The 10,854-nt window shown below is 43.6% G+C and overlaps 1 protein-coding gene across 1 annotated transcript in view; it reads left to right on the top strand.

The window, feature by feature from the left end:
• The window catches only part of SERGEF (secretion regulating guanine nucleotide exchange factor), a 254,308-nt gene that overhangs the window by 242,852 nt on the left and 602 nt on the right, over window positions 1–10,854 (top strand). The gene's annotated exons all lie outside the window — the stretch shown is intronic.

The raw sequence follows: 10,854 nt of genomic DNA, 5'->3' as shown, positions 1-10,854 counted from the left end.
TGGCAAGTTTGATTAGAATATGTCTTGGTGACTTTCTTTTGGGATCTACCTTATGTGGGGTTCGATGAGCATCTTGGATAGATATCTTGTCATCTTTCACGGTATCAGGGAAGTTTTCTGCCAACAAATCTTCAACAATTCTCTCTGTATTTTCTGTTATCCCCCCCATTCTGGTACTCCAGTCGCTCGTACGTTATTTGTCTTGATAGAGTCCCACATAATTCTTAGGGTTTCTTCTCTTTTTAAAATTCTTTTATCTGACTTTTCCTCAAATAAGTTGGTGTCAAGTGCTTTATCTTCAGTCTCACTAATTCTGAGTTCCATTGCCTCAATTCTGCTCCTATGACTTTCTATTGAGTTGTCTAATTTGGAAATTTTATTATTAATCTTCTGGATTTCTGATTGCTGTCTCTCTGTGGATTCTTGCAGCCTGTTAAATTTGTCATTATGCTTTTCTCTAGTCTTTTTAATTTCCTCTATTGTGTGTTCTGCGTTTTGCTTAATTTCCTTCCTAACTTCTTGAAGAGTTCTGTATATTAGTCTTTTGTATTCTGCCTCTGGTAATTCCAAGAAATTTTCCTCCTCTGGAAAATTTCTAGATTCTTTATTTTGGGAGCTTGCTGAAGCCATCATGGATTGACCCTTTATGTAAGTTGATATTGACTGTTGTCTCCGAGCCATCAATGAGTTATTATATTTATTTATTTTATGTTTGTTCACTGTGTCCTAGCTTCTTGTTTTGTTTTGATATGCCCAGATAGGCTACTTGTATGAGCTAGTTTGATTATTGGCACCTTTGAAGCTCTAATGTCCTATCACCAGGTGGTTAGATTTGTTACTAGGTATGTGAGCTCAGGAGTCCACCCTCTCCTCCTGTATGGATTCAGCTCAGATGCCCAGGTAGATAGCTACCAAGTGTGTGGTGTAGGCTCTCACTTACAGTCCTAGATGGGCATGGGTGATTGGTGTAGGCATAGGCATCTGGTTGCAGCTGGGGGACACACTCTGAGGAAGGCAGGCGGCCGACGGCCACCCCCGAGTATCCAGGAGGAAGGCGTGTCCCTGTTCCCTAGAGCGCGTAGGTGGGTGGGTTTTGCAGCCAGAGTATGAGCACCTAATGCTGTTGGTTGTAAGGACTGGGGAGCACCTTCTTATTCATGGGCCCCTCTTGCAGGTGGCTAGGTGGCATGGGCGGAGCCACCAGTCCTCAGGCCCCAGATGTGGGTAGGTGAAGACCCTGCTTAATGGGCAGAGCAGTGTCAAATGTCAGGAACCTGCCACAGCTGAAACAGTTGAAGTTAGAGTTCCGGTATATACCCTGTTGTACTGTGGTAATGAGGGCCTACGCTGTTGAGATAGGCCCACACAAGTCTATGCACGGGGAAAGGCACTCAAAGTCCATGGATCCCTTATGCCTGTGCCTAGGGAAAGGAGCTGTGCCTACCCTGGGTTCCTGGCTTAGGGGAGCTGGCAGTTTATTTTTTCCCCTGTTTGTTAATTTGTTCACTCTCCAAGGCAGTTAGAATGGCTCCGGGCATGTGACGGATCCTACTTCTGGCCCAGGGGACTCGGCAGTTGCTGGAGCCAGTCCAGGACGCAGTGCAGAGTGGGGAGCGGGGAGGTAAATGGGAGAGAGGTTTGTCCCTAAGGGATGTGTTTTTGATCCGTGCGGTAAGCTGTATGCAAGTACTTATCTTTTGCCGATGAGTGCTGCTTCTCACTGGTTCTGGGTGGCCGTGTAGACTCTCTGGTGCTGGGTCTCTCCTGGTACGGAAAACGCACCTCCCGAGCTCTGCCGCTTGCCTCCCTCACTGCTCACCCACAAGCTGCTCTGGCCTGAGGGGTCAGGTCTGGCAACTCCTTGCTGCTTCCAAACCATCTGTCCCTCACCTTGCCACTCAGTCTAGTTCCTCAACTCTGCCTTTGATGTTCAGGGCTCCCTGATTGGCATATATAATCGAATCACTTGTTTTTTTGGGTCTTTGATGTAAGAGGGTCCACTGGAAGCATCTGACTACTCCGCCATCTTGGCCCCACCTCTCCCTCATTTCTTTTAATAGCTGCATATTACTCAATAAGAGAGTCAAGCTGTAGTTTCTTTAAACACTCCTCTGCTGATGGACATTTGGGGGGCTCCCCCAAATCTTTCTCAATTACAAGCAATGCTGTGTTAAACACTCTTCTGTGTGCCTCCTATGTACACATGCCATTGGTTCCCATAATGGTCTTTTCCCACGCTGTCTTCCCCATGGACTGGGAGCCTGAGGGTAGAAACTGAATTTTCCTCTTCTCTGGGAATTGTGTCCAGCACAGGGCCGAAGCCCAAGAGGCATCCACATAATGAAATTGAATGGAGTCTGAGCCAAGTCACGACTGTGTGAAGGGACTGGCTGAATTCCAAGAGCAGGCAGCAAGTCCGTGGGGCTAGAGCAGAGAGCTGGAAAGGGGGTGATGAGTTTGAGAGGGACCTACCCTAGAAGGCCCTACGAGCCAGATAAAGGGCTTTGACCTGGTCTCATAGGTGGTGGGGAGGCAGAGGAATTGTTCTATGGAGGACTTTGTCCTGCTGTGGTTTAACTTGATTTCCTCCACCAAGGCCAGCTGCCTCAGCGTGAAGAAGAGATTAGAGGTCAGCAGGTCCATTAGTAGCTGTTGCAGTCATCCAGGCAAGAGGTGGTGAACCTGACCCCATCTTTCGGTCCTAGGCCCAAAGCACTTGAGGAAGCCTGTGTTCTAGATTCCTCACGATCATTCCTGCCCACAGCACTACCCTGGGGATCATCCCAACAGTTGCTGCTGGTTGGGGGGTTTTGCCATGAGTGTGGGTGGCTGGACACTCAGAATTTTTTTCCCAGATAGTCCCAGTCAGCCATCCCAAGGCTAACTCCATCCACAGTGACATTTACCAGCTTTCCGAATCCAGAGCCTGTCCCCCCTCCCGCAGGAGGCTCCCCACTCTCTCAGTCTGCATTGCAGGAGAGCAGTTCTGACTGATGGTCTGAGCCTGTGCTAGCTCTGGGATAGGCAGGAGAGAACGGGAACCATTAACTGCCTGACTTTTCATAACCATCCCTCCTCCCCTCCCACCAGCTCCTACCCAATGTGGGAGGTAGGTAGGACCTTCTGGCAACTTACTCAGGCTTCAGCTCTAGTGCTTACAAGGACTCTGTGAGATAGTGCTCCTTCTCTTACCAGCTATAGCTCTTGCCTTCCATAGCTGATCTTGTCCCCACACAGGTGGGCTATTAGTCTGTACCTTTTCTTAATTACCTGGGAAGCAGTGTTTTTGCTAAAGAGAACAGTATACTAACAGAGGAGGTCCTGGACTCAGGCTACCTGGGTTTGAATCCCAGCTTCACTTCTTACCAGCTTACCACTTGTTACTTTGCACAATTTATGTCACCTCTCTGGAAAATGGGGATAATGTTAGACTGTAATTCACAGACTTGTTATGAGGATCCAGTGAATTTATACTTATAAAGCACTTATCACAGGGTCTGGCATACACTAAGATTCACATTTTTCACATGGTATGACTTGGAATTTCTGAATTCTAGTCCTGACTGTGTCCCTTAATGGCTGTGTGACCATAGACAGGTTATTTCACCTCTCTGAGCCTAGTTACTTCATCTGTAAAATGGAGGTAATAACACCTCTGAAAAACCAAAAACCGAACCCATTGCCGTCTAGTCAATTCTGACTCATAGCAACCCTATAGCACAGAGTAGAACTGCCCCATAGCGTTTCCAAGGAGCAGCTGGTGGATTCAAACTGCCGAACTTTTTTTAGCAGCCAAGCTCTTAACCACTGCAACTCTAGGACTCCAGAATAACACCTCAGAGAATGGGAATTAGGTGACATTTGTATGAAACTGAGAAGCACCATCCCTAGGTTGCAGCCCTCATCCTCATGGTCTGAGATAGTGGCTAGAGCTCCAGCCAGCACGTCCATACTTCCAGAAATAGGATGGATGAAGGGACAAAGAAGATGAGGAAAAGGATGCATGCCATCTGTCTTTTAAGGAAGGGTCCCATAAGCTGTTCTAGAACATTTTAGTTTGAACCTCATTGGCCACACCCAGCTGCAAGAGAGCCTGGGAAATGTAGTCTTTATTCTGTGGTTTGAGGGACAACCAGGAGTCTCTGCCACACATGCTCAGGTGTTTGCCCCTTCTAGGCAACGCCCTCCAGCAGAAATGCTGCTCCCTCCCTGGCAATGGGCTGCAGTCCCAGCAACATAAGGCTCATGAGGAACCAAGTTGCCAAGAATCTCAGGCAGGTGCCACAAGCCCTGAACAGACTTGGGTCTTGTGTCCAGCCTGTGCCAGGGACCCTGCTAGACCCGAGTTTCCGCTGCCTGCAGGGCTTGTAGGCTGGCTGAAGTGTGGTGGGCCATGAGCTCCATCACTTGTCATATTCTGGATCAGGCCAACTCTCTTCAGCCCCCATAAGCAGGGAGCCTGAACTCTGAGGTACTAGGAAATCCTTCTCTAGCTACAGGGCTCTCCACCCAAGGCCCAGCCATGTACTCAGGGTCAGTAAAGCAGATCTTGCTCAATCAGGTGGGATTTAAATCTCCTCAAGGAACTGGCAAGTGGAAGGCACACTGCAGAGAGCCCTTCTGGAAAGCCAGGAATCATCCTGTAACTTACCTGTTTTGAGAACTGGATATTTCTTATTCCAGATGGCTTAAGGAAAGCTTTACCGAAGGCCAGTGTCCTTCCTCTCATTTCTACATGAGAACAGCCCGCACATTCGCAAGTCCAGAGGGCCTTCCCACTTTCCCTGTGCCCCTGCAAAGGTGACCCTAAGTTAGGTGTGGGGGCAGAACCCATCCTAAAACGCGGAGAAGCGCAGTACTTAAAGGTGTTCTTCTGTGAGTCCTGTTAAGGGGATAACCAGTCCTTCCCTCTCAAGTTCAACAGCCTGGTTGTTCTCTATAGAAGGTTTGCTTAAAGTGGGGAACTCTGAACCTCTTGTCATTCCACCCTGCACCATCTGCTGGTGCCCCTCCCTTTCCTCTGTGCCTTTTGCCTCTGGCGTAGCTTCCTTGTCTTTTCTTCCTCTCCACATGGTCTGCTTCATACATCCCCTCATCAGGGGTTTGAGCAGTCACTAACCATGTGCCAAGCACTGTGCAAGGGGAGCTATATGTATCAACTCATCCAGTCCTCCTCCTAGCAACTCAATAAGGTAGGTGCTCTAATTTTCCATAGGTCAGGGCTTATGAACCATAATCACACAGCTATCTGGCAATTCGGGACCCTGGACAGCATAGCATAGTGTGTAGTAAAGAGTATATGTGTACCAGGGGTTGGCAAACTACAACCCTCAGGCCAAATCCAGCTTCTAGCCTGTTTTTGTACAGTCCTGTGAGCTAAGAATGGATTTTAAAGGATCTAAAGAAGAAGAATATACAACAGAGACCAAATATGTCCCTCATAGCCTTAAATATTTGCTCTCTGCCTTTATAGAATGAGTTTGGCAACCTTGGTTAGAATATGCAGAGTTTAACATGGATGCTGGAGCCACAATGCCTGGGTTCTACTACTTTCTTCATTTCCTGAGCCTCGGTTTCGTCATCTATAAAATGAGAATAATCCATAAAGTGTGGCTAACCTCACAGGATTGTTAGAATTAAATAAGATAAAGAATACAAAGCACCCAACCCAGAGGAAACTTTCTTTGGAAGTATGGGGTGGGGGTGGTAATATTTCTGGGCCTTCACCGGGCTCCTCCACCCAGTGGGCCTAAAAACACTGGCTCTAGGCCTCCAGCTACCCCAGCCCCAAGCGTGGCTTCCTCAGAGCAAGTTCCCTTTTGGCTGGAAGAGAGGGACCTGCCAGCTGCCCAGGGTGCCCCATCCTGCTGGTAGGTCAGCTTTGCCCTTCCTCCCACCCCCATCCCTGCTGACCGTCAGCTGGTGCCACTCAGTAGGGCTGGGCATAAAGCCCACACCAGGTGCCCAACTAGGCCCAAAGCTACCAGGCCTCTTCCACTCTCCCCACCTCCTGCCTCAGATTGGCCTGGCTGAATCCCATGCTTAACTGCAGGAGATGAGGCCAGGGGTCTCATCCTCTCCGTGTGCACTTCCTCATTCTTGTGCCAAACAGGCAGACATCTGTGTTTCCCCAAACCCAAACTTTTGGCCAATGATTGCCTTCCTACCGGGGAAAAGGAAAGAAAAGGGTAATCCCAGGCTGGTCAGGCTCCCTCTGTTAAAAGAGTGATCTGCAAAACAAATTTCAGCAGCTAATACATAAAATGTAAAGATTTAAAAATTGAAGTCATTGAAAAATCAAAAAATATTTTATGAGCTGGGTTGGGGATAGGCTTTCAAGTCTTACAAGCAGTAGGAGAAATTATAAAAGATCAATACAGTTTGCTATATAGAACCATAAAACTATGTATATCAAAAGACTCAAACAATTTTAAGTCAAACTGATAAAAAAAGATATTTATGCCAATAAGAGAAAGAATTAATATCCTTAAAAGTAAAATCTTTAAAATTACAAAGCTCTTAATAGGTAACTATTAGTAGTATTTAGCAAATATTTATATAGTATTAAGGGAACTGAGGCACAGAAAAGCTAAATAACTGACTAGTAAAGGCTAGTACATGAAGGAGCTGGGATTTGAACCCAGGCTATCTGGCTCTAGGATCTGAATATAGCAGACACTTTTCTATACTAAACAGGAAAAAGATATTAAGCAAACAGTACACAAAAGAGGAAATACAAATATCTGAAAAACATAAGAATTATTTTTCAGTTTCAGTGGTAATCAAAGAAGTACAAATTAAACAGTGAAATACCATTTTTTGTCTTCAAATTAGGAAAGGTTTTTAAACATTATAATATTAATAAATACTGGCAATGCTAGAGTAAGGCAGAGACTCCACAGATTGCTGTAGGTATATTTAAGCAGCCTTTCTTAAAAGTATTCTGGCAGTATATATTAGAAGTCTCAAAAATGTCCATGCCCTTTGACCAGGAATTCCCATTCTGCAAATCTAATTTGAGAAAATAATTACAGATTTAGACAAATATTTATGCATAAAGATGTTCATAGCTATGTTAAGCAAAATGATGAAAATTAGAAACAACCTACATATCTGACAGTAGGGTAAGGTTAATCTCCATAGTGGACAATTAGGCAGCCATTATAAATACATTTGAATAACAATGCCATAAACAAGGTGGAGACCCACACCACAGTCTTCTCTGAGAAGACATTTGCAATGCATATAACAAAGAATTATATAAACAAAATAATATACAAAGGAAACTGATACACCAGTAAGTAAAACAACCAATAGCAAAACAGGCAAAGACTATGAATAGGCAATTCATAGAAGAGGCAATTTAAATGACTAATAAACATTAAATGGTAGTCCATCTCACTAGTAGTCTGGGAAATGCAAATTAATGAAATGTATTATCAGGATAGCAGAAGAGTCTAGTGGCAAAGATATAGGGAAACCCATAGCTGATGGGTATAAATGAGAGAAAAGCATTGGTGAGCTATTTGGCCATACCTAGTAAAGTTAACCATTTGATTCCCCAATGACTCACTTCCACTTCTAGGGATCAGCCCTGCACAAGCACCCATTTGTACAAGGAGACAGGTTCAAGGATGTTCATTGCAGTACTATTTGTAATAGTAGTAATAACGATGATAGTAATAACAATAAAACTGCCCATCAGAGGGGAAATGAAGTAAAACTTTGCTGAAGATAATTAAAAAACGATTGCAGCAGTACATCAACAGGGAACTGCCAGAAATTCAAGCTGGATTCAGAAGAGGCTGGGGAACAGGGGATATTGGTGATGTCAGATGGATCTTGGCTGAAAGCAGAGAATACCAGGAAAATGTTTACCTGTGTTTTATTGACTATGCAAAGGCACTTGCCTATGTGGATCGTAAAAAATCATGAATAATATTCCAAAGAATGGGAATTCCAGAACACTTATGAGGAGCCTGTACATAAACCAAGAGGCAGTCGTTTGAGCAGAACAAGGTGATACTGTGTGGTTTAAAGTAAAAAAAGGTGTGCGTCAGGGTTTTATCCTTTCACCATATTTATTCAATCTATATGCTGAGCAAATAATCTGAGAAGCTGGACTATATGAAGGAGAACTCGGCATCTGGATTGGAAGAAGACTCATTAACAACCTGCGATATGCAGATGACTCAGCCTTGCTTGCTGAAAGCAAAGAGGATTGAAGTACTTACTGATGAAGATCAAAGACTACAGCCTTCAGTATGGATTACACCTCAACATAAAGGAGACAAAAATCGTCACGACTGGACTAATGAGCAACATCATGATAAACGGAGAAAATATTGAAATTGTTAAGGATTTCGTTTTACTTGGATCCACAATTAATGCCCATGGAAACATCAGTCAAGAAATCAAATGACATGTTACACTGGGCAACTCTGCTGCAAAAGACCTCTTTGAAGTGTTAAAAAGCAAAGATGTCCCTTTGAGAACTAAGGTGTGCCTGACTCAAGCCATGGTATTTTCAGTCACCTCATATGCATGGGAAGACCAAAGAAGAATTGATGCCTTTGAATTATGGTGTTAGCAAAGAATATTGAATATACCATGGATAGCCAAAAGAACAGACAGATCTGTCTTGGAAGAAGTGCAGCCAGAATGCTCCTTAGAAGTGAGGATGGTGAGACTTTGTCTTATATACTTTGGACATGTTATCAGGAGGGACCAGTCTCTGGAGAAGGACATCATGCTGGTAAAGTAGAGGGTCAGCAAAAGAGAGGAAGACCCTCAATGAGATGGATTGATGCAGTGGTTGCAACAATGGGCTCAAGCATAGCAACAATTGTGAGGATGGCACCAGGACCAAGCAGTGTTTCATTCTGTTGGTTGCTGTGAGCTGGAACTGACTGGATGGCACCTAACAACAACAACATATACACAATAGAATACTATGTACAGTTAAAATAAGTGAACTAGATCTGTAAATATCATGTCAAATTTAAAAAACAATGCTGGATATAAAGAGCAAGTTGCAAAAAGGCACATGTTTGTGTGATACTATTTATGTAAATCTTTTAAACAAACTAAAAATATGGCATAGTATTTAAGAACACATGTAGAAAAATATAAGATAAGCATGCAAACAATATACAGCCTACTTTAAAACAGTGGTTACTTTGAGGAGGGATGGATGGATGGAAGTAGGTCTTAAACTGTATCTTTACAATTTCTTTATTTAGAAAAAGAGAAGAGTTGAAGCAAATACGGCAAAACGTTAACTAATGTTCTAAATTTGGCTGGGGTATGTGTCTTTCTGTTAAATTATTTTCTGTACTTTTCTACATAGTGATCTGTCTCAAAATTTCAAACAAATTTTTTTAATTTACTTTTTGAATAATTTGTAATTCCATGGAGAAATGTTTGTGTTATAATGTTAAGCGATAAAAGCAAGATACAAATACACACAAATATTTACAAGTTTGAAAAATTAAAGGTTTGAAGGCGATATCCAAAATATTCTTAATAGTGGGCACAATACTGGAAGTCTGCTTTTCTTTATACTTATCCACATTTTCCATTGTTATTATTATTTTTTGCCATGAAGATGTATTATTTTTATATCCAGAACAAAAGTTAAAAAACAACTACGGAAGGCAATAAAAAGATCAGTGGTTGCCAGAGGGTCAGTGGGAAGAGGAGGGATTAATAGGTGGCGCACAGGGCATTTTTAGGGCAGTGAAACTATTCTGTATGAGCTTGTAATGGTGGACACATGACATTGTGCGTTTGTCAAAAGCCGTAGAACTGTACAACAGAGAGTGAACCCTAATGTGAACTATGGACTTCAGTTAATAATAATGTATCAATATTTGTTCATCAGTTATAACAAATATATGATACTAATGCAAGATGTTAATAATAGGAGAGGGAGGGGGAGAGGGAGAGGGAGTTTATGGGAACTGTGTACTTTCTGTGCAGTTTTTCTGTAAACCTAAAACTACCCTAGGAAATAAAGTATTTAAAGAAAAAAAAAAATGCTGGGAAACAACAAAGCAACTACAGAAAACCTGAGTGCATTTAGACCCTAGCAAAGCTCCCAAAACCTGTAAACAGGTGATATGATAGGATGGAAACATCATGAGGTGTCAGACTGACCTGGGCTTGAACGCTGGCTTTGCCATTCTCCAACTGTGTGACTGAGTTTGTTCATTCTTCTATCTTTTAACAAACAATTATTGAGCACTGACTACACACCAGGCACTGTACTAGGCACTAGCAATACAGTGGTGTACAAAACATATGCAGCCGCTTCCCTCACAGAGCATATAGTCTGTGAGGAGGGGATGGTAAACCCATCACCACACAAATCATATACCATCACAAACTGTGAGGCCTCCTGGGTATAAAGGGTGATGATTAGGTGATCACAAGAATCTAATTTGGATTGGGTGGCTAGGGAATCTGGCCTCTGAGTGATACTTAAACTGGAATCAAAAGGATGAGGAGGTCTGGAGCCCCAGTAAGGTGAGGGCTTTGAGAGAAAGGAAGGCCCTACAGGGCATGTTTAGGATCTGAAAGAAGGCCAGGGCTGCTGGAGTGTAATGAGTGAGGCCAGCCAGGTGGTCTGGAGCCAGATCACTGGGAAATGCCTCCATCAGGGCAGTGGGAAGCCATTGAAGAGTTTTAAGCAGGGACGCGTGACATGATTTGCAATTGTAAAGGATCACTTTGATGCTGTTTGAAGATTGGAGTGGATGGGATACCAGTGGAGGATGTTGGCATGGCCCAGAGGAGAGAAAATAGTGTTCTGGATCATGGTGGTGGCTGGGAGATGGAGAGACATACAACGAT

This window comes from Trichechus manatus, unplaced genomic scaffold, assembly GCF_000243295.1.
Source record: "Trichechus manatus latirostris isolate Lorelei unplaced genomic scaffold, TriManLat1.0 scaffold00006, whole genome shotgun sequence".
NCBI classification, from domain to species: Eukaryota; Metazoa; Chordata; class Mammalia; order Sirenia; family Trichechidae; genus Trichechus; species Trichechus manatus.
The sequence above is the reverse complement of the archived record's forward strand: the minus strand, read 5'-3'. Positions and strand labels throughout refer to the sequence as shown.